At 39.9% G+C, this 23668-nt stretch overlaps 1 protein-coding gene and 1 non-coding gene across 4 annotated transcripts in view; one reads left to right on the top strand and one right to left on the bottom strand.

The window, feature by feature from the left end:
* The window catches only part of ESRRG (estrogen related receptor gamma), a 568605-nt gene that overhangs the window by 237530 nt on the left and 307407 nt on the right, over window positions 1-23668 (top strand). The window lies entirely within an intron of this gene.
* On the bottom strand, window positions 11251-11355 carry LOC123847200 (U6 spliceosomal RNA). Its single transcript, XR_006791452.1, has one exon. It is a non-coding gene; the product is annotated as a U6 spliceosomal RNA (small nuclear RNA).

Consider the following 23668-nt stretch of genomic DNA (forward strand, 5'->3'; position numbering starts at 1 on the left):
ACGCCTCCCTGACAAAGCTAATTCCAATCCTGCCTAGGTTCCCTGAGATTTAACTTTATGGGTTGGTCCCACACATGCTGACTTCCTCTGGTTCCAATGACCTCTTTTCTACTGTAGGAAAAAACAAACAAACAAACAAACAAACAAAAACTTCCCACATCCTGGTAACTGCTCAAAGAACTGCCCTGCTTTTCTCACTTCCTTCACCATCAATTTTCTCATAAAAAATGTTTCATGGACCTGGTCTCCACCAAATGTCCCACCCTACTTGTGATCTGGTGTTGCCTCACCACTGTCCTTCAGTTCCTGCCTCTGTGGTCTCCAGTGACCTTCCAGTCATGGGACCCATTGATCTTTTTTGAGTTCCCGTATTCTTGAGTTCCCACTGTGTTTAATGGCACTTTCTTGTATCTAACACTTCCTTGTTCCTCAGCTTACATGATCCTGTACTTGCCTGAATTTCTCCCTATTTCTCGGATGAGATTTTGTTTCCATTGCTACCCAGTATCTGCTTTATCATTGTTCCACGAGTAGGACTTCAAAGCTTACATCTGTGTGTGTAACACCCATTTGTACATTCCAGTCTCAGACTGTCTTCTAATTGCCGGTAACCCTTCAAATGCTGGTCACACCCACTTGGGTGTGCTGCCTGAAGATCCACTTGCCCATTTTTCAAACAGTTTTTCTTCTCTTCTTTTCCAAGTTATCACTTCCTGACCATCTGATTTTGTTAATGGCTCACCCTTTATGCCAACATCCACAGTGGAAAAAACCTCCCACGTCATCTTGACTCTTTCTCATCTTGTTTTACAAGCTTGCAAATTGCATTAACTGTACAATATTTTATTCCTTCCTCATTGCAGTGCTGTTAGTTAGGACACTGCTGTTCAGTTTGTTCGTTCTAAAATGAGGAACTGGAGACCCTTGGTCTCATCTCAGCTTTGACATTCAGGGCCCCATTCCTCCTACTACATGGAGAATAACATGACATTCGGGGCTCTCCCCCAGCCAGCCTCAACATATGCGTTACTCATGCTATGATGTTGACATCTGCTTGTTCTGTAGAGCTATGAATGGGTAGCACAGTGCTGGCAGGTTTTCCCCAGCAAAATCTCTGAAGAACACTTTAGATGAACAATGATCTACAGTAGCCTGAGGGCAACTATACTGAGAGAAATTGGTAATTGGATTAACCACCTTGATTTAGACAGATGATATTTCTCTCCCCTAAATTTAGCCTTAAGCAGTATCTACTGACTATTCCTTTAAAGAGGGGTAAAAAAAGAACCACAGTGAGGGTACTAATTGGCCAATTGTTATGTAGAATTTTTCACAGAAGTGATGAGTCCAGATTTTGAAGAGTGGCCAAGCTACCTAGAAGCGGTATCAACATACCATAAAGCCTGCAGATCTACAGATACCTCATAATTATTATTAAAACAAAACAGCCTAGGAAATTGTTGCTATGACTGGTGCTGATACCCACAGCCTTGGAACTGGATTTCAAAGGCTCTGGATCTTATCGTTGAACTTTTGTGACCAAATGGGTTTCCTCACCTGATGTATTATCTCTAAATTACGCATTTTCAAAATACTGTGTGATGGAATAATATTTTTATAATAATATCTGAAGTGTACCTTTCTTGTTCTTTTGATAAAATATCCAGTTTTCCCTGTAAAAGGTCATTGCACAGGCAATTTTTTGAGCCCTTACTATCTGCAAGGCATTCCATGAGATGAGTGAGCATCGGGCTGATCAGCCTCTGGAGCTTCAGAGCAAAGTGGTAAAGAATTGTGAACACAAGATGCCTACCGTAATGTGAGTTTAGTGCAGTCGTTGCCTTTCAGTTGTTCAGTTGTTCTATTCAGTTGTTCTGTTACTCTCCTAAATCGCAGTGGACAACCTGTAAGAGAAAAATGAAATCAAATTAAAAAGTGAAGCTGATGGTGGACGACTTTTAAAAAAGGAGATAATGGGGACACCTGTGGCTCAGTCGGTTAAGCGTCTGCCTTGAGCTCAGGTCATGATCCCAGGGTCCTGGGTTTGAACCCTGCATTCAGCTCCTTGCTCAGTGGGGAACCTGCTTCTCCCTCTGCCAGCCACTCCCCCTGCTTGTGCTGTCTTACTCTCTCTCTCTCAAATAAATAAAATCTTAAAAAAAAAAAAAAAAAAGAATAAAATGAGATAGGCTTGTCTTCCGCCAGACTCTGGGCCTTGGGGCTTGCTGTCAGATTACCCAGTTTACTCATTAGCGAATATGATCATTCTACCAAAGTAGCTTGCTGCTTTTATTCCCAGAGTTGTTAGATATAAGATGCTTCCCAGGCCCTGACTGTTTACTGAAAGGGTTATATGTATGATCCTGAAGTGGGATGACATTTCCATAAGTAACTTCTTTCTCTCTTGTGATTTAGGAGAATAATGCTTGTATTCTCCACCTACAGGGGTAACCTGGCCAAAACTCATAGTTAAAAGGAACTTTCCATTCAGCTTGGGAGCTTCCGTCCATGTTAAGCAAGAAGGAATTCCCCAAAATGCATATCATACTTGTCCTTTCATCCATATAGTGTTTTGCTTTTGCCAAAGTAAATGCCACTCCTAAGAGATGGTGGTGGCTTTAAACATGGGACGGGGGTGGATAGGAAAAATATTTAATCCAAAAAATACTAAATGCAAAATGATATCAACTGAGCCATTTTGTAGTGCTTGCTTGCAGAGACAAGTGCACCCTCTACTTTTGCATTAGTATATTGCCAGTTATAAGGCGTGAGTGAGCCCAAAGGGACCTGTGGGCAACTTGGAGTCTCTGTGTAGCAAAATAAAACATGAAAATTCATTTGCAGACACTGGCAGCTCCCAGCTATCCACCCAGGTGAAAAAAGCAACTTGGGAAAAGGAACAGTGGATAATAGTCTTCTAGCTTAAAAAAAAAAAAAATATATATATATATATATATATGTGTGTGTGTGTGTGTGTGTGTGTGTGTGTGTATTTATACATATATATGCATGCCACGTAAGTGGTCAGCAAATGACAAATGACAAATATCTTTCTTAGCATTTGGGGGCTTATTTCTACCCCATCTCTGACCAACCCTTACATTTAAAGACCTAAGAAGGCCTTATTAATAATAATGAGTCCTGGTCTCCTTCAACCCATTGCCTGGAAAATTATTTGTAGATGATTAAGAATTAACTATGTCCAAATGAATATCCTGTTGTGTTGGGTGAGAATGACCTAACATCATTATCTAAAAGTTTATCTTAGGTAATTTCAAATGTATTTGTTATTTCTATTAATATTTAGTAATAAAGTTTAAGGATTTATTCTCTCTTTGTCTCTGTCTCTCTGTCTCTCTCTTTGTTGAATGAGAGACAGGAAAACCCTTGTTTTCCCCAGAGCTCTGTCTCCTCAGGCTTCATTTGGTAAAAGCAAGTTTAGATTAGATAATTTTAGTTCTTTGTGTGGAGCTATTTTTAAATGTAATTTTTGCTAATAATGCAATTAGTTGTGTCTTTTGCATAATTTGCAATACGGTGTTGAAGTTTAAAAAGCTTCATTTTATTTTAATTAACAACTGATCGGTAATAATAACCAAGCGGCTGCTAGTTACCAGCCTTAACTCTTAAAAAAAGAGAAAAAAGGCAGCAGACACATACCTCTTCCTCCTCCTTCCCCTCCTCCCTTTGAAATATTTAATAAGAATGCCATGTATAAAATTACCCTGTTGGAGAGAACAGGAGCTGCATCCCAATATAGACGGCAGTGGAAAATCACTCCAAACTGCATGACGCCCTCCCCGCCGGCCCCACTCTTTTCTAATTGTCTGTCCCATAGTTCAGTTGTGGGGGTGGGAGCATGCAGGGGTATTGTGACATTTCAGTTTACTGTTCCCAACAATTCCTTTGCACATTCCATTAGCACATTATTTATAGCTTCATAAAAGGGTCCTTTTCTCCCCCTTCTAACAATATCCTTGTATCTCTGATGATAATGCTATCTGAGGATTGAACTGTTATTTTTAAAAAATCTATTCCCTAAGTTGACTCCTCATTGGCTCACTCCATGCAGCATCCCTCCTGTCACACTTAAAAGTCTGCCCACAAATCCTCTCTGGAGACGTGGCTCAAATGGAACAGTTGAAAAAAAAAAAAAAAGTCTGAGAGAGGCTTGGAGCCGATATCCTACATCTTACAACCCGCAGTTCTGACACTGCCGAGAGCCCTGAACTCCAGATGCTTGTATAAACAAGACTTCTGGAAGTCATTACCTCATAACTCCTCATAAGCTTACACCTGACAAGCCTCTCCAACAGAGAGGGCTGTTCCTTTTTGAACCCACTTGTTAGTCTAGCGTTGTGCACACTAACTACAAAAAGGACCCTGTGTCTGGGGCATAAATTACTCTTCTGTGCCACTGTCTTCCAGCACCCCCCAGTTATGGATTACTTCGTTCTCGACTTGACAGGAACATAATTAGAACTGTTGATGAAATCTACCAAATTGTTCCTCCGTGGCCTCAGTGGTCAGGAAATTTGGCTGAGTCGTATTTGTCACTGATGTGGAGGCTCTAAACACTTCATATTAACTATGTTATTAATGTGCTCATGAATTGGGAACACTTGAAGTGAGCCCAGCCCTAATGGCACCTTGCAATGAATACATTGTTGAGCCGCATTAAAAGTTTCAGCAGGGAAGAAAATGCTAATAAAATTCCCGAGTAGATGTGTGTGTGTTTTCTGTCGGCGCATTGATGCTTTCATTTCAAAACATGGCCTTTTTGCAGGCCTTTAGTGAGACCACAGTTTTTGTATTATTGAGTTTGCTGCTCTTTTAGTTACTGCTTAGTCCCGTAAATCCTCTAAAAGGTGAGAAGACGGTGAAGTAGGGTGGTTAACAGTGAGGTTTTTTGGAGTGAGGCAGGTCTGTGTTCAAATCGTGACTTCCTCACTTATTAGCCATGAGCTTAAACATGCCGCTTAACCTTGTTCTGCCTCATTTTCCTCATCAATAAAATGGGAATAGCGTAGTTGTAGGGAATTAAGTGAAAACATTTCTCAAAGAATTTAGCACAGTGTTCGGTTAGTGCTCAGTGAACGGCCCTCTTATGATGGTGACCGTGACGAGGATGATGATGATGGTGATGAACATCATCCAGCAGCCAGCTGGTTGAACACAACCAGCCCTATCACTCCTATCCTTGGAGATTTCTTCTTGTTTATGCATATTTCTCCTTGCATATGCATATGTATATGCTCCAGTGTGGCAGGAACTCTGGTGTTCTTTAAGTAATGGTTATAGTGTTAGTGAAAGGATACATTTCACAAGTTAATATCAAACGGGCTGTTGATTAGACAATGAAACCGTGGTCATTCTATCAATGGGATTCATATTTATTGAGACAGCTTCATCTTCTGTTACGTGTCATTTAGGCATATACCTATTTCCCATTGTTTTTCCTCTCTTTAACAAGGTCTTGAGCCCCTTTGCTGTGTGCATATTCCGTATTAAATAGGATGATCCTTAATGCTGCATTTATATCCCTAACCATGGGATACCAGGGAGTTGACAAATGTTCACTAAGCTGCGTACCACAATCAGCTGTTATAAAAACGATGTAGAGTAAGACGATGGGTTAATAAAAGAGTAAGGATAAATGGTGTACCACTGGAGAGAGAACAGCATTCTTTACATACCGATTCCAGCATCACTGAAAATGCAGTAGCGAAGTTACTGGTCACTGAAATACAGCCTTTGGTTTCACCTGTTAATTAGACATAAAAAAAATATAAAATAACTTCCTTATGGCCAGTTTTTCATTTGGGGGTTAATGCACTGTGCCTAGGTTTTTCTACTTGTAGAGAATACAAATGCCAATACATATAGAGACAACAAGAGGTCTCTAAAATGTTAAAGAAAAGAGCTGGTTGGGGCGCCTGGGTGGCTCAGATGGTTAAGCATCTACCTTCGGCTCAGGTCATGATCCCAGAGTCCTGGGATCGGGCCCCACATTGGGCTCCTGGCTCAGCGAGGAGCCTGCTTCTACCTCTCCCTCTGCCTCTCTCCCTACTCATGCTTTCTCTCTCTCTGTATCTCTGTGTCTCAAATGAATAAATAAAATCTTAAAAAAAAAAAAAAAAGAGCTTGTTGTGCCTCCTCCACCCCCAAGAATAGATTATTTTATTGAGAAGGCACATGCATTCCTTTGTCTTAAACATTTGTTAAGCTTCTACTGTTGCTAAATACTTTGAATAGTAATCCTCTGATGTAGGTACTATAAGCATCCCCACCTGGCAGATGTGAAAATATAGGTTAAGTGAGGCACCTGGGTGGCTCAGATGGTTGGGCATCTGCCTTCTGCTCAGGTCATGATCCTGGGGTCTTGGGATCCAGCCCCATGTCTGGCTCCCTGCTCAGCAGGGAGTCTGCTTCTCTCTCTGCTCCTCCCCCTGCTCGCTCTCTCTCTCTCTTTCTCTCTCAAACAAATAAAGTCTTTAAAAAAATGAAAACATAGGTTAAGTAACGTGGCCTCCATTTGCCGCTGCATACCTTTCTTTGGGGAAGGAGGCACTTTGCAGAAAAACCCAACCAACCAAACAGAAAGCAGGTAAAAACATCCTTACGTTAAGGTATTTTCAGAGTTTTAAGCTCACATCACCAAACAAAAACACAACTTGCCTTCTATCCTTTGCAGAATATGGATAAAAATTTGGCTTTTCATGTATCAAAAGAATCTGTTTACTGCATAGCTAAGAGGGCTATAAAGGTCCCAGGCTCTGGCCAAACTCTCCTCCCTCTGGGAAATAGCTCCCAAATTCAAAATCTGGTTCTTTCTTGGGCATGAGAGATATTCCATCATTGTTAATTTCAACCAACAAAGACTAAAGGTTTAAGCAGAATAATGAGCAATGAAACAGTGGAAGATGATTTGTGTAAGCACAATACTAAGAGCTAGAGAATGCAAACGTTCATACTTTTTCTTGATCATGCCCCCATTTTTCAGCCTGTGAAACACTGTCCCTCTTTCAGGGCCCTTCTTCAATGCTATGCTATATACGAAGTCTTTGTGGCTTCCAGTTCTATTTGGAATTAACCTTCCCTTTCCCCAATTTCCTTTAGCATTTAACTTGTATTTATGGTTATTTATATGAATCTATTAGGCCCTACTTGATTGTGAGCGACCAGGTCTCACTTACTTTTCACATTCTCCATACATTCAACCTGACACTACAGACAGAGCTGTGTACCCTTCTATTCATTTGACCAGTTGGTGAAACAGAGTAACACGCAAAAAGTCAATTTAAGGAAGGCTAAGTGTCAAATGGCTTATATGAAATAAGTTCTATATTAAACAAGAGGGAAGAAAAACTATGGAGGGATAGAGAATTTTAAGAAACTTCACCTCACTGCAAGGAAATTGTATTATTATTCATGGGGAGGTTAAATTACTCTAAGTCATGCGGTTAGTGAGGGACAGAGCTCGGATTTTATCACAGCATTCCCCACAGTTACTGTCAGATGATAGAAATCAAAATAAATATGACGTAACTACAGATCACATTTTAATAAGTTTAAAAAACCAGCACAGAATAAGGTGTGTCTTGTTACAATACGAGAGAACATTTTAGAGACTTATTTTTAAATAAAATCATCAGACCAGTGTATGACCGTGTTATTATTATTTTTTTAAGATTTTATTTATTTTTTTGAGACAGAGAGAATGAGAGACAGAGAGCATGAGAGGGAGGAGGGTCAGAGGGAGAAGCAGACTCCCCGCCAAGCAGGGAGCCCGATGCGGGACTCGATCCCGGGACTCCAGGATCATGACCTGAGCCGAAGGCAGTCGCTTAACCAACTGAGCCACCCAGGTGCCCCAAGACCGTGTTATTTTTAACATAACTTTTCCAGTAACAAGATAATGCATATCTAATGTAAAATATTTTAAGAATACAGACCAACCTAAAGAAGAAAATGAACATCACTGTAATTCCTTTATCCGCAGAATTTTACACTATTATCATTTAGTATAAATAATTCTTCCAAGGTTTTTTTATGATCATAACCTGTAAATCTGAGCTGTATTTTTCTTGCAGTTTTGAAGCAATCAATACTTCAGTGTCAAAGTCTGTGACAGGCAGTGAGGGTCAGTCTCCTTCTGATATAGCTGGGAATGAGAGAAGAACTTAAAGCGCTCTCATGAAAATTCTGCCCCAGTTGTAGGTACTAAAGGTTACTAACCAACGGCCATTTGGTCAGTTGATCATTGCAGAGCTTTCCAAGCCCTTCTAGAATGAAACTATGGAAACGTACAAAGGAATAATTTCAAGTTCCTTTCTGAATTAAGGACCAGACATAATCTAGGATCATTTTACTGAGGACTCTGGGATCCAGAGCCACCTGGGTGGCTCAGTCTGTTAAGCGTCTGCCTTTGGCTCTGGTCATGATCTCAGGGTCCTCAGCAGGGAGCCTGCTTCTCCCTCTCCCTCTGCCCTTCCCCCTGCTCATCCTCACTTGCTCTCTCTCAAATAAATAAAATCTTTAAAAAAGATTAAAAAAATAAAAATTAAAAATTAAAAAAAAATTAAAAAAAAAAAAGACTCTGGGATCCAACCTGAGATTGGAATTTATGTAGTAAAATTAAGAGTGAAACCTTTGGATTTAGAAACATGAAGTCCCTTAAACTCTCAGTTCCTCATCTGTTAAATGGGATCAATAATATTCACCCTAAAAGCTTAATAGTATAAGGATGAAATTAAATCGAGAAATGCTTCTAAAGCAATTTTCACATGATAGCCAATAATATTTGAATAATGTAATAGCAGTATTATCACTAACCTCTGCTTATCACCTGTCGTGACTCCTGAGCCAAGTGGTAAGTGGTGCTCGATAGAACTGGCAAGCTCAGGTCACACAGCAGGGACTTCCCACTCAAGGTCAGTAGGTTCGCCAGCATGCGTTATTCCGCACCATGCATTTGATTCTGATACTACAGTTCACTGTATTATTTGTTTACAAATCCAGATAAATGTGTTGTACTAGGTTGTACTTTAGCCAATGTGCGTTGACTTACTGATTGCACACCGTCTGTGTGTCTCTGTGCATGTGTGTGTTTTTTCCTTCAACATTTGCTTAGATCATGGTGACTTGAACACTTTATCATTAACACTCAGCTTAAATTCAAAGTAACTCTATCTGCTCTCCCTTTACATCGCAACATATGAGAATATTTAGGTTAATATTGCTGTTCTCTAGTTTTGTTAGCCAGGGAAATATAGGAAACTCGAGTGGGAATTTATGCTCCCGGCTATATGCTACAGAATTGACATTGATTGACCCTTCAACTGAGACAATAGGTTGGCTCCCTTGGTTGGGAAGGACTTGCCACAGAAGAGCTAATGGATTCTGTTAGAATCTGGGACTCAGTTGGTAGTGAGAGACTCATCTGCCTAAGACTATGTACCTTTCAGTACTAGTCTGAGGATACTGTACCATTATGTTTCCAGAGGGTCCTTGTTAGGATGCTGATGCCAAGGAGATATATTACTTTAAGTCTTCCTCTATCTAAAAGTCTTTCTAGAGTATATGCAACCTCACTGAGATCACACAGCTATTTGGGGGCAGAGACTGGATTGAACCCAGAGCTGCTAAGTTCTACAGACTGTCCATCCTTCCAGCATCAATATGAACCAAACTGACTTGTCTCATTCTTTATTAGCTTCTTTGTGTTACATTCAGTATAACTTGGAATCCACCATCTCACATTTTCAGGCTGTCTTTTCCTTCTTTCAGTCTGTGAAGCATTGCTAACAAATTCAGAGGCCTCGTTTCCCTTATGATAACATTGCATTTGCAAAGCTCCTTACACTGTCTTTGCCTGCATTATCCTATTGGACACTTACAGCAACTCAGTGTGGGTATTATTACCCATGTTTTTCTGTGTTCTTTTTACCAGGAGAACATCTAAGCACTATTCACATATGTAAACAGTAGTGGTTTTGAGTGGTAAACAGCTCATTCCCACATACTGTTCTTCTGAGGCTCAGGGCAAGGATTTCTCTGTTCAAACCTTGCCTTAAAGGGCAGGAAGAATGTACAAGAAGGACTTGTCTCTTGGCCCAGAGCTTTCAGAACTGATCTGTAGGGGAACTTTGCCCACATACCTGGTCATGAAGTGTGGAAGAGGGCCCACCATGACTCTCATGATTTTCATGGTGTGGGGCCCAAACCTGACGATAAAGAGAGGCTTCTGTAAGAAGCAGCCAGATGGATCAAGTTATCAAGACTAGGCCTCCAGGCCACCGTGACAAATTCTCTAGGCTGTTGACCTCCTAATCCTAGTACAGTCTCTCTCTTCAAGCAGGACTGAATGCAGGCAGACATTGAATATATGCTTTTAAAACAGTATTCTTCTTTGGGTAGGGTGGGGCAGGTAGACAGCAAATTCAACGTGGTGCTTGGTTTGTTACTTCCCATCTTCATTTCACAGATAAAATGTGCAGCAGCCATCAGCATAAGACACTAGTTTGGTAAATTGTTGTGTGTGTTCAGCACACCTTATCTGGAGCATACGCGAACGGATGCTTGTGTTTGAAATGATGACTCACAGTTAATCATTATAAGAAATAGGCTTCCCACTTCATAAACTCTAGGAAAGACTGTTTTCTTTTCCTAACATTTAAATTACTCAGCCATTTAATGCATTAAAACCCAATTATAACTTAGTATGTTGGAGAATTTCAAAAGCTATTCCCTGCAGCATCTGTGCCTAAGACTACATTTTATCATTCAGTGGTTCAAACTCTAATACAGGCTTTTACCATAAAAAAAAAAGAAGAAGAAGAAGAAGAAGAAAAAGAAGCTTAAAACACAGAGAAGCACGTGATAAGACCTTGCCATTGCTCCCTAAAATGGCAGTTCTTGAGGAATGTGGGGCAAGGAATCTCGTTTCCCAGCTGGTTTGGACTTTGCTCCACAGTTAGGTGTGCATGTGGTTCTATCAGGAAAAGGATAAAGAAGAGGAATGTCTTGCAGCTGGGAGCCTGTAAAGGGTGTAAACAAAATGAACGTGGTCATTGTAATGGAGGGCAGTGGATAAGTAGCAAAAGTTGGGAATATTACTTTAATGCTTTGTACTTTTTTGTGTGTGTGTGAAGCCTACAGCACCTGGGTATAACTAAGCAGTCTTTCCCCCTTGCCTAGCTTCCCAGATCAGACAAGACCCGGCATGTTCAGGGTGGTGTGGCCATAGAGAAAGATCTGGAATGTGTCACAAATCTGTGCATCATCCTTGTGCAGGCCCCATGCTAATCTTCTCTGTATCATTCCAATTTTAGTATATGGGCTGCCGAAGCAATCACAACTGCAATGCTTTTTGAACAATAGGTGATGAAATCACAGTCCACTAGCCAGAAGTTTTGCATTTTCCTGAGAAATCTCTTGCAGGCTAATGCCTTGAACCCTGTAAAGAAAGCTTGCATTCCCACCAGAAACCTGGTCGCTCTAACACTCCAGGTGAGAAGATAAGACAGTCGGCTGAATGAGAAAACCTGAAAGTTCGGTAAGAACTGAAATTCAACATATTTGTCAGCCTGGAAAGGAAAATGGAAATGAGATGAAGTGATTCAAATTTCTTAAAAAGAATGTGTTTTCTTTTGTGTTTTTCCTCCTGGCACTAGAGCAAAGCCATATTCAAGTAGCTATAGTAAGATACGGAATTCCAGAGGGAGATACAAGAATGATTCTCCAACATCCCCGATGCAATCATGATATTAACATCTCCAAAAATCGCCAGAGAGACAAAGGATTAGTTTGTTTCTAAACATAAAAGAAACAACACAAAGAAACCATTGCTACTGTTTGGGAATAGTTTATATAACCTTATATGCAACGGTACTGTGGCCTTCTTTCTCTGGCTACCAATATAAATCAAATAATTGATTTCATTATTGTAAATACATTAAATAGTAGAATAATTGGCTAGTAGAATTGAAAGGGACCTTTGCATTCAATCCTGTTCCCACCTCTTACAGATCAGAGACATTGTTCTCAGGGAAGGATGGTGAGTTATGCACAGTCTTTCAGATAATGAGAGTGCTGGGACAGAGATCCAGGCACTGTGATGTTAATCTAAGTTTCCCATCACAAGATTTCCCTTTGAGTTTAAGGAGTGAAGAGTGAGAGGGAATCAAAAAGCTAGAAGGCTAAGATAGGAGCCAACACCCTCTTTCCCTTCTCTGTGTGGGTAGACTCATCTTCAGTCTCAGCAACAATTAAAGAAAGCAAGCAAAACTACTAGATGGCAGCATTATATTTTAAAACTGGTCTCAAATCAGGATAGCGTCTTCTACGTGGAGCCTAAGTTAAGATAAATGTCTGGGTTGTGTGCCTTCTTTGTAGATCTGGAAGATTGTATTAAGGTTCCAAATGATACTGAGATTTGCTAAGTAGTCTTACTTGTCAATAGCTCCTCTTGTTGGATATTTAAAGTTCAAGAGCTTTGTTTGCTTTAGTTAAGTGCTCTGAAGTGTTTCAACAGCCATTGGTCCATTTATATAAACAGATGAAGGAACACAGTGATAATCCATGATACCCGGAAGCAGCCCAAGCCTAAGGAGTAGCATAAATCCTTGATGACTTAAAGATAAGCCTTCCACACACCTGCGTAATTCACTTTGTTAAACAACAAGTACATGTGTGCCAGTGGGTTTGATTGGCTGAAGAGGGAAGGACTGGGAAAAAACTACAACAATCTCTTTCTTTCTTTCTTTTTAAGATTTTATTTATTTACTTGAGAGAAAGAGAGAGAGAGAGAGAGCACGAGCAGAGGGAGGGCCAAAGGGAGAGGGAGAAGCAGACTCCCCGCTGAGCAGGGAACCCAATGTGGGACTCAATCCCAGGACCCTGGGATCATGACCTGAGCCGAAGGCAGACGCTTAACCGACTGAGCCACCCGGGTGTCCCACAATCTCTCTTTCTTTAAATTTATTAATGTGTGAGCATTTTGCCAAGAAGTACAGTTACAACCTTGATACCATTCTTTGTTTTCAAGTGATAAATTTTCTGTTGTTATTCATCATCTTTTTTTTACACTTGAGGTGATTTTAGTTGGGTTTGTTAAAAATTGGTTTCCTCCAAGTGTTATTTTATATAATTTGTCATCCATTTAGACTTTTAGAAGATATCATTATTTCCTAAGGAAATTCCATTTTAGAAACGTGGAACAGGTTGAAATTCACTATCAAATAATGTCAACCTCAAACAACTCTAAAAAAATACATCTCCATCTTTATAGAGAAAGTAAAATGATCCCAGTCTGATATCCTGTGACTTACTATGCCAGAGTTTCCAAAGATGGATATGTTTGTGCCACACACGGTTAGAACTCCTAACCTCCTCACCCTCAAAGGTAGGGAAAGCACAGTTCCTGAAATCCTAAGGAGAGAACCTGTAGACAAGGGAAGGAATACTTCTAAGGGAAAGGGAAGACAAGCTTTCGTGAATGGAGCTGGCACTTGGCATCGAATTTTAAATTAGCAAAATCTTATCACTTTCTCTGCCCCCTCATCTGTGACACCTTGTCCTCTCGTCACCAGTTATAAATATCAGGTAATTTATTAACCCTAACAAGTCTGGGTGGCTAATTGCAAAACCATGTATTGTCTGGAAGAAGCTTGAGCCAAATGCTGGGTGTACTCGGCAGAGAATCTCAGAGCAACTGAAACACCTGCTGTAGACTGACACATCTTGGTTCACACAAGAACTTGAGAACACTCCTGAATTCTTGAATGATTGCCTAGAGTCCAAAGGCTTACTGGAATAGGAAGTTGAACTGGGAAAAAAAAAAAAAAAAAAAGATGGTCTTCAATCATCTTTAGAATTGAAGGCAGTTCGTTCTGACATAAGACAGAGAGGGAATAAGAGGACATTAGCTTTGTTTTTTTTTTTTCTGCAGTTTACATCAGCTTTAACAAGTTCTTTCTCCTCTTTTCCTCTTGCATTCATCGCTCCATCTTTTGAATATCTTGCCTCTCAAGATGTTTTAATGTCTTTCAAGAGGAATGGAAGAATAAGCTATAAAATGTCAGGAAGGAACTGGATTAAAATCGGATGGATTCTCAGCTTATCTTGACTCTGGAATGTATCATGAGAGCTAGAGAGAAATGGTGACGTGTGACTACCAGGCAAATGGCAGAGAGGGGTTGGCAAAGGATTTTAAGAGCTGTAGTCTGGAATGTGAGAATTTCCTTAAGGCTTTTCTTCTCAATTAAAGTTTTACCAGGCTGTGCTTTTATACTTATTAAATTTGGGTGTAGCTGCATCTCTTCCCCCAAAGAAACTCCTATTTCTCTCTCCTAGGTGGAACGAAGAACTCTTTTCTTCTCTCTGCCACATACCCCCATCATCTCCTATACATTTTGCTATTGTTTGGTGAAAATGGGAACTTTTATTTCTAACCTTTTATTGTTTGTCTCTGCTCCACATCCTGTAAATGTTTTCATTTTTCTGCAGAGCTGCACACCGCCTTTTCTGTTCGGGTCAGTGTTTGAAGTGGTAGGCCATGCAGGTCCCCCTCCAACTGATTTTCTAGAAGGTGTTACATCTCTGTATTTCATGTCATTCATGGTAACTAAGCGCATCTACAATTGGCAGAATTGTCTAAGTGGAGTAGTGAGCTGAAAAACAGTGAGTGTAACAGAAATAAAAACACTTAATAAAACTAGTTTTAATCAATTCAACAACAGCAACAACAACAAATTATTAAATACCTACGAGGTGGTAAGAGTCGTGATGAGTACTAGAAGAGAGAAAATAATAGAAAAGAAGGCCCAGCCTTTGTCCTGAAGAGACTTAATCTTACAAAAGTCATGCTTATAAGGCAAAGGACCATATCACAAGGCAGAATATGATTTGGGCCTAAGAAATTTGCTAGCAACATTAGCATAAAGGAGGGACAGGGCTGGGGGGAGGGTGGCGCCTGGCTGGCTCTGTCAGTTGAGCATGCAACTTTTGATCCTGGGGTTGTGAGTTTGAGCCCCACGCTGGGTGCAGAGATTACTTGAAAATAAAATCTTTAGGAAAAAAAAAAGGAGGGACCATTCTTTTGGGTGAATGGAAGAAAGCCTCTTTTTTTTTTTTTAAATTTTATTTATTTATTTGAGAGAGAATGAGATAGAGAGAGCATGAGAGGGGGGAGGGTCAGAGGGAGAAGCAGACCCCCCGCTGAGCAGGGAGCCCGATGCGGGATTCGATCCCGGGACTCCAGGACCATGACCTGAGCCGAAGGCAGTCGCTTAACCAACTGAGCCACCCAGGTGCCCGGAAGAAAGCCTCTTAAAGAAGGAGATATGTGTGAGGCTTTAAGGAATAGGTAGCATTTTAAGTAGTTTCTCTTTTCTTGGTTTTCCTCCTTGTTATAAGGTAGTAAGTGTTCATTAAAGAAAAATAAATCAGAATATACAAAGAAATCGAACGAAAGTCATTGTAAAAATACCATTCCTGCCGCAGGATGACTGCTGTGAACATGGGGCAGTTAGAACACGGGCTGCGAGGTGTCTGCCCGGGGATCTTAGTGCCGGACATCGCATGTCCAGTGTGTCCTGCCCTCTCTCAGACTTCCAGGGGCTCTCCCAGAAATGTTCACGCCAAGCCAGGTGATGGAGGCTTCTGCCTCTGTGATTTTCTATTCCTTGTTACGATATTTATTAATGCCCAGTGGACAGTCTCATCTCTCTGCAAGGGAAGGTGAATGAGCAACGATGAAATGCCCTTAGCACTTCTTGTTGGTATTTAAATGTAACATTATATCAATCCATTAATTGGTAATTAAAGGACAAAAGCATCACTTCATGCCCCCCATGAATGACACCAACTTTCCTTCTTCCCAAAAAGCTGTTTCAGGAGGCTTTAGTGGGCTGAGTGATTGGTATTTCTTCTAACACTTTTGTTGTTTAAAAGTGCCTTTGTTTCATTTGAGGTGTGAGAGAATGTGCTCACCTTGTCTTCGTGGGTGCAACAGTGCAGAAATGATAACTGTATATACATTTTTTTACATAAAAATAGAGAGGAGCAGGAAGGAGAGAGACAACTTATTTAAATCCTGAATACAGTCAGACCTCATATGCATTGTTAAAAAAAAAAAAAAAGCCCTAAAGAATTGCATATGGATTAGAGGGATGAATATTCTATTATTTCAGTCTGTTCTGCTGATCTTCTTATTGTGACTTTGTGCTTCAGAAATCTGCTAGGAATTTGGCTTTGCCGTAGTAGGCAGTAATTTTAAATGTGTATCAAGCACTTGATAGTGTATGATTTGCGTGCTGTTGCATTCCGATTCCCTAAATTTTCCACCAATTTATTACTTTTTTCATACTGTTTTAATATTTCAGGATGATGAATATATACAGCATCATTAAAGGTAAATAAAAAATGCATGAAATTAAAAAATGGAATATTAGATGTTTCTTTGCTGTAATCCCCTGTCCCAATTGGAATGAAATGTCTCTGTTCTATCAAGTAATCCCTAAACATGATTAGGAACCTGGGAGTGTCCACACAGCCCACATAATATTTGTATCATCTAAGCCTATTTATGTAAGGTTTGAGTAAAAGTTGTTATTAGAAGACCTATAAACCCATTTTACAATTCTGAAAGATATGCTTGCCTCTTAATCTTTTCTACCTTTATTATTTTTGCTGGAGTTGATGACAATGTGTTCTTAATTCGTTTTTCAGAATGCTATTACTGTACATCCTCTTCATACTTAGATGATACATTGGCTATTCTATTGAAATACATTTTAAAGACCAAGGATTGAGTTCAGGAGTTCATTTGCATCTGTCGGTGTTTTTTTCAATATTTGTAAGAAGGAGAAGAGTTAGTTTTCTAGGGTCTGTCACAACTTCCAATCATTCAATATGTGTCCAGGGCAAGTTTTCCCAAAGTATTCCTTCTTTTAAGGAAGTTTGCTCCTATTATATTGACGCACTAAGCTCCTGGGTTTTTTATTGTTTTTTTTTCTTTAATAAAAACAGTTTGCAATGCTATGAAATTGTTTAAATTTAATTTTGATTTTTTAACCAAAGGAAGCAGTGTTTTGTAAAGAGAATATCTGAACATAAAAAGACCAAAAAATGTTTCCCCTAAGCCTTGATCTACACCCCACAGTGTGTTAATGACTTCTTTGGTGGAAAGATATCCTCTCTTTATTAGCAAATCTTCAGTGTTTGCCCTCTTTAAAAGGTCTCTTTATAGGGAGAAGTTTTTCAAAACATCTTAAAAGTCATACGTATAATTCTTTTTTTTTCTCTTCCTTCCAGTTAGGTTTTAGTGGATATCAGGCTTTTCTTAACCCAGTTTAGTTCTTTTAATCGTGCAGATACTGATCTAACAATTGCATGCAAACACTCTTGAATTTCAGGGAAGTTCACCAATTGCAACCTTATTCCAGATACTTTAAACTATCAGGACATTTTTGTTTCCTTTAATGTAGTATTCCTTATTTATTTTTGGCTTACACATGAAAGACAGTTTTTACTGTTTCACTGCTTAACCCAAATCATGAAATGTGAAGATTGACAGCTCTTATTAATTTCACAGTTAGGAAATGTGTTAAATGACCACTGTTTCCAATGAATCCTCAGCAGTGTGGTATATTTTAAAACCATGTTTCAGACAGCACCCCAAAGATATTCCGTGGTAAGACCTTTTAAACCTTTGCTTCTGCTTTGGCAAGTTAGCTCTGATACCTAAGAGGAATCCTAGTAGTGAAAGAGGCATTCCCTTAGCCTCTGCGTGGGTTAAGTTTGGGCTTTCTTTTCCTGCAAACACCAGGTTCGAGCGAGCAGAGAGGCCTGGTGTCGTTCTTTTACACTTTGCAAGTCTGCCATTTGGTACACATGCTGTCAGCAATTGTAGAAATTGTCCTCTGCCAGCCAGTTTCTGTGTGTTTGTTACTAATTTTGCAAAGAAAATAATGACGGCAAATGACATATGGCCAATATTCCCCAAGCTGAACTTGACCCCCAGCCGGGGCGGGGAGAGGGGGGGAGGGGGGGTTGCGGGAGGGAAGTTTTAAATAGTCCACACACTTCTGCTAGAAAAATCAGCATCGAGCATATGATTTCATAATGGTCGTGTGACAGGGCTCCTCCATGGTGTTCAGTGCATCAGAAATCTGAGCCTCCTGCCACCAGCTGTGCCCCGCATGTCCTGGGTTCAGTTGGCAGACCAAGCTCCGTTGTGTTGCAACTGCTGCTGGGTGGGGGGAGGGGCACCCAGGTGCCGCGTGGCCAGGGAGGCCTGAGCCAGAGGGGTCCTGCTCCCAGGGCAGGTGGTGGGAGTGGCCTAGTGTATGTGCATTTGGGAGCATAGCCACAGACCCCCAAGAGAAGAGGGAAAATCTGGACCCCTAGTCTGGAACATTTCTGGATTGGTATGTGGTCTGTGCCATTCCTTGAAACGCTTTCCAATGATGCCGAAAGGAGCAAAGTAGAGAGCGGAGTGGCCCATGGCTTAGAAGTCAGCCTTGGCATTTCCCGTCTGTGCAACCCTGGACCATTCACGTCTTCATACCTCAGGCACCTCATTTGTAAAATCAGGATAACAATATTATCTACTTCCAAGGATTAAATAAAATAATCCTTTTAAAGTGCTTAGCTCAGTGCCTGGCACATAGTCACCACTCAACAATATTACCATTTGTGAAGCCCTCATTTGCGGGATGTGCAACACTTTCCTTTTATATATGGAGAAACTGAGGCTGTAAATCATGAGCTCACCTAAGACCACTTGGCCAAGAACAGAATTCGTGTTTCCTGGCTTTCATGCTATTATGCTAACCACTAATCTATGCCTCTTCCCTGCATCAAGCCCTTAACGTTCCTATCCTTGATTAAAGCAAGGTGTGGCGGGGGTGGGGGAGTTGGGGGGAGGATTTAAGAAAATAATGGTAAGAAATAACCTTATAGAGATGAACTTAATCTATTGTATCTCATCCTTGAAGCTGATTGAAATAAACACACACACACACAGAGTTTGTTTTCAGTATCTCCCCACAGCTAAAATTATCAGATTTTTAAAATATAAGTTTTATGTTGTTGGTAAAATTGGAAAGTTTTAGAAAATAATTATTTTTGGTAACTCTGTGGAGTCTTGTATGCTTCTGAAACTATCCACAGGCGTTTAAACGGGCTCTGTGCCTTGGGCAGAATAAGGTAGAGAAATGTTTACAGTTCATAGTTATGAACGTGCACTGGAGTATTTTGCCTTAAGCAATACAGAAACTCCTGGGATAAGCAAAAAGCACATTTTCACAGGGAAACAGACTGAAGAAAGTAGCAGAAATATTACATGGTAGGGTTGAAAACCGTTTATGAGGCTGGATTAAAAAGCATAGACAATGAGGAATCTTTATGCTGCTTCTATTGAGTTGTGTCTACATTCACAAATTAGTTTGCAAATTAATATTTGGAGTTGGCTAAACAACGGGTTATTAATTTTTTGAGAAGGAAAGAAGTTGAATCTGCCAGTTACTTGAGTGATTTTGACACGCAGTTCCCCAAACAAGCAAAGAAAACTGTTCGTGTATACAGGCATAGTATAATTCAGCTCTCTCTAGGTTGTGAATTTCATTCTACAGATGGAATTCCCTTCCACCCCCAAACCAAACACTGAATAAGCACAGGTCTGCAGCTCATGTCCACAGTGCAGTCAGGCTGCTACTTTGGTTTGATGGCTATATACGGCCCAGTGGTCTGGGGGTGTTTCTTCTCCCCAAATGACAACAGTATTGTGATGGGCAGAGCAGGAGCTTTTTTGTTGTTGGTTTGTTTTGTTGTTGTTTTTTGTTGTTTTTTGTTTTTTCCCATCACCAAGGAGCAAAGCCTTTTGGGCACATTAGCACTACTTTCAGCAAGTAATGCAAAAATGGGAAATAATTGGGTGAGGAGCTCCTGGGATATTAGTGGTGCTGTGGGCAGGAAAGCAGGCATTGGAAAATAAATGACAAATTAGTCTGCTTAATCTCTTTATTGTGAATCAGATGCCACGGCAGAGGTTCATAATACATTAATAAACACCAGTTAATGCAACTGAGATACTATTCCTCAAATTCGCAAGAGTGGTAAGAATTCTTCCCTTAGGGAGTGAGCATGTTTACTGAATGATTTTCTCCCTCCGTAAGCTGGACTTGGTGGTACAAACCCAGCTAAATAATAATAACCATTGTATGTGTATAGTGCTGGAGCATTAACAGACAGTTTCATCCATATCAACTTGTGTGAGCTTCACTAGGACATCCCTGGGAGGGACAGGTTTTCCTATTTCCCCATTTTACAGAGAAGCCACCTGAGGAGTTACATGACCTCCCAATGGGACTCAGTGTTGGTCAAAAAAAGATTTGGCAATCAGAGAAAGACAATTATCATATAATCTCACTGATAACGTGGAATTTAAGAAACAAGGCAGAGGATCATAGGGGAAGAGAGAAAAAAAATGAAACAAGATGAAACCAGAGAGGGAGACAAACCATAAGAGACTCTTAATCTTAGGAAACAAACTGAGGGTTGCCGGAGGGGAGGGGGGTTAGGGGATGGGATAACTGGGTGATGGACATTGGGGAGGGTATATGTTGTAATGAACACTGGGTATTATATAAGACTGATGAGTCACAGACCTGTACTCCTGAAACAAATAATACATTATATGTTAATTAATTGAATTTAAATTGAAAAAAAAAAAAGATTTGGGTCTTGATTTTCTAGCTTCACAACTTGTGATCTTGGCTACCCCCTTGCCCCACCTACTTAGAGTCAAAATCTATATATTAGTATAACTCCATATAATATAAATTCTGATATCCTCTGAGTTATGGTCCCTCATCCATTTTTAATCCAATTCCATAATATTACAAATACGACTAAATTCCAAAATCTTACTAAGTTCCCGACATTACAAAGACTGCCCTTACATATCCCCTTAGTACTGATGACATAAAGGAGTCCCATGACATTTTACATATGGAAACTGAGACACACAGATGGCTTAGCAGAGCAGGTTAGCACCCGAAGTATCGTTAACCAGACTTGTCAAGGTTATTTCTCTAGGTGCTCTGACTTTTAGCTGATCATGTCATGTGCTTAATACAGGGCAGCATCGAGTATAGGCTTTCTCCCTTAGCATCTCCAGACTAGGAGTCAGCCATTAAGGCTCTTGGGATCTGTTGGTGACTGGACATGTTTACAATAATCCCATCCAGCTTTGGCCGTTCCTCTAGCTTATACCGCACAATGCTTAACACGGACCCATTCAGCTGTGCAGTGTTCCTTTATCCTAGTTAACATGATGTTTTGTACTTACTCTAATACTTGTGATGAGAAGGATGCTTTGTATACTGAGCCCTTTTTAACCTCATTTATGTCAGCCTGGCCCTCCTTGCTGTACAGCATAGAAAATGGGCACTAGAATTATGCTTACTGGTCAGTTGACCAGAGGGCTCTGGCTAACCACGAGCCCTCTTATTTGTTCACACAAGAGCACCTGCCCTGCTGTCAATTAGGGTATGCCCATGATAGTAATGGGAAAGAGACGGTATCTGGCCAACCTCGTGGAGAGGAAGGAGTAGATAAAAAAATGTACAAGGGACACAGACTATGGAAATTAGACTTATATTTGAGCTGGAGTTATCAAAATGTATTTCTGAGATCAGGCACATTCAGGGTGGTATGGCCTGTCAAAATGTATTTCTAAGAAAGAAAGACTGATTGCTCATATGAGGAAGACCAATTGTTATATATGGTGAAGAATGTCCAAAGCCAGCGTCTCATTGTCTTACAGCATCTAGGAATGCTGTGTCCATGTGGTCAAAACAGTTGCTCTCTTTGTTGCCTTGCTCATTATGTAATCTGCTGTACAAAGAGGTCTGAAGAAATGGAGGGTCAATGGCCCTCCAAAATAAGTTAAGTAGAAACACTATCCATTCGGTGTTCATGCAAACGTGAACTTTTTTTATGATTTGGTTTCTGCAAAGCACTTAAATGTATCCACTTGGTGTTTTCAGATAAAAGCAAAATGTTTCCTATTCTTTCTAATGAGCTTTAAAGAAACATTAAAACAGACAAGGGAAAACATCATGGATTTGGTTTCTTTACATAATATCTCTCTTCAGCATATATTTGAGTCATCAACTTGATTGTTTCTTTCGGTATGTTCTCTGAGAGTGTGACTTGGGGGCTTCCAGGGTAATTATGCCTCCTACCTTTCTAAGGACAGTCTGCTACTGTTTTCTCTAAATAACCTGTGATCATGTAATGGATAAACAGTATTACCTCTGTTTTAATGACCCCCTGATTCTACAGTGGCCGGCAGTGTGCCAGAGTCAGCTCTTTGGACTCTGTTTTTGTTCTACATTCCTCAGTACTACGACAAAAACTATTTACGTTTTGCTTGAATAGCTTAAACACCATTTTAGAAGACTTTAGATTGCTTTTGAACATATTTGAATGCATCTTTAGCCATCACTGGGCTTAAAATGGAAACCCTTTTTTCAGCTTATCTGTATTAAACACCTGTAAAAATCAATGGTACTGTATTTTTTTTTCTTATAATGCTCTGTTCCTTTAACTAATGCCAGAAATAATGCACAATTTATTCTAGCATGTTATTTTCCCTTTGCCTGATGTTCTCTGGTAGTAAGTGGCATAGTATATAAGAACTCACTTCTGCTGACTTAATAGTAAAATTGCCAGGTTGATGTTGAAATTCAACCAATTGGAGCCTAATCCTCAAGAAGAAATTTGCTGTCTCTCCTACTGATTATCATCCGTCGTCTTCATAATGAATATGCAGAAAGTTTATTTTATTTTTTGTAAGTGCACATACTTACGTAAATGACCAATAAGAGAAGTTAGAGTTAACCAGTGATGTTTTTGAGCATTGTTATTTTTCCCTAAAATCAGAAGTCATTACATTTATATTGAAAATATTGAGTGGTTTGTATGAGCTTTATGCCAAACTAAGATTAGTGTGCTATAGCCCATTACAAATGTAGAAGATTGACCATTTTTTTATGAGTTAGAATAAAAAATATGATAATAATGTCTTCTCATCATCATAAAGAGAGATGATAACGACTAAATGAAATATTTATATTATCTCATTTTATTTGATAGGTTCCATCTTCTTCCATACCAAACACTTTCTCAAGAGCAACCATAGCTTCCTGGTTAAAAAAGAAATCTTTGTAGAATTCAAGGTCTTCATCTGTGTTGCTAATAAATCCAGTAATCCAATATTTTGCTCTCTTTAATTTCTGAAATTTGTTTTGCATCTTAAAATGGAGCCCAGGGATTTAGTATGTTTTGATCAGGGCTGTGCGTAAAGATGGGTTATATCTTAGTTTCTATATGGGAACAAATAGGATTATTTGTTACCAAGTATTTCTTTGTGGGAAGTGGGTTAATTTGTAAACAAAAATGTGTGTGTGTGTGTGTGTATTACACATTATTTGTGCCGTCTGTTACTGACCCACATATTCAGTATTCCACTTGTCTCTTCATCAACCATATTATGAGGCTCTCCCTAGACTGTCTCCTCCCTCGTGCATTATCTTGCTATTGTCTTATATAGTCTTATATACAATCTATATTCTTCCAGACTTTTAGATTTTGTTTG

This window comes from Mirounga angustirostris, unplaced genomic scaffold (assembly GCF_029215605.1).
Source record: "Mirounga angustirostris isolate CCGP_5_RB_7025 unplaced genomic scaffold, mMirAng1.0.hap1 SCAF_6, whole genome shotgun sequence".
Lineage (NCBI taxonomy): Eukaryota > Metazoa > Chordata > Mammalia > Carnivora > Phocidae > Mirounga > Mirounga angustirostris.